The 325-nt window shown below is 43.1% G+C and overlaps 1 long non-coding RNA gene across 1 annotated transcript in view; it reads right to left on the bottom strand.

Moving 5' to 3' along the window:
• LOC110395862 overlaps positions 1–325 on the bottom strand; it is a 1,579-nt gene extending 1,254 nt beyond the window's left edge. Inside the window, exon 1 of the long non-coding RNA XR_002436658.1 lies at positions 191–325. This is a non-coding gene — a long non-coding RNA (uncharacterized LOC110395862). The remainder of the gene's footprint in view (positions 1–190) is intronic.

Genomic DNA, 325 nt, shown 5'->3' with positions numbered 1-325 from the left:
GGAAAGGAAAGGAAAGGAAAGGAAAGGAAAGGAAAGGAAAGGAAAGGAAAGGAAAGGAAAGGAAAGGAAAGGAAAGGAAAGGAAAGGAAAGGAAAGGAGAGGAAAAAGGAAAGGAGAGGAAAGGAAAGGAAAGAGGAAAAAGGGAGAAGGGAGAAGGGAGAAGGGAGAAGGGAGAAGGAATGATCCTGACCTGCACATGATTTTAAGTGGAAAGGTAATTAAACAGACACTTATAATGTGACTGCAGTCTGTAATAGAGACAAGTGATTTCTCTGGAGTCCCGGAGAAAGCATTACATCATGCAAGTGAGCAGGGCTCTTCTTCC

The sequence above is a fragment of the Numida meleagris genome, chromosome 3, assembly GCF_002078875.1.
Source record: "Numida meleagris isolate 19003 breed g44 Domestic line chromosome 3, NumMel1.0, whole genome shotgun sequence".
NCBI classification, from domain to species: Eukaryota; Metazoa; Chordata; class Aves; order Galliformes; family Numididae; genus Numida; species Numida meleagris.
This window is presented reverse-complemented; position numbering and strand designations above follow the sequence as displayed.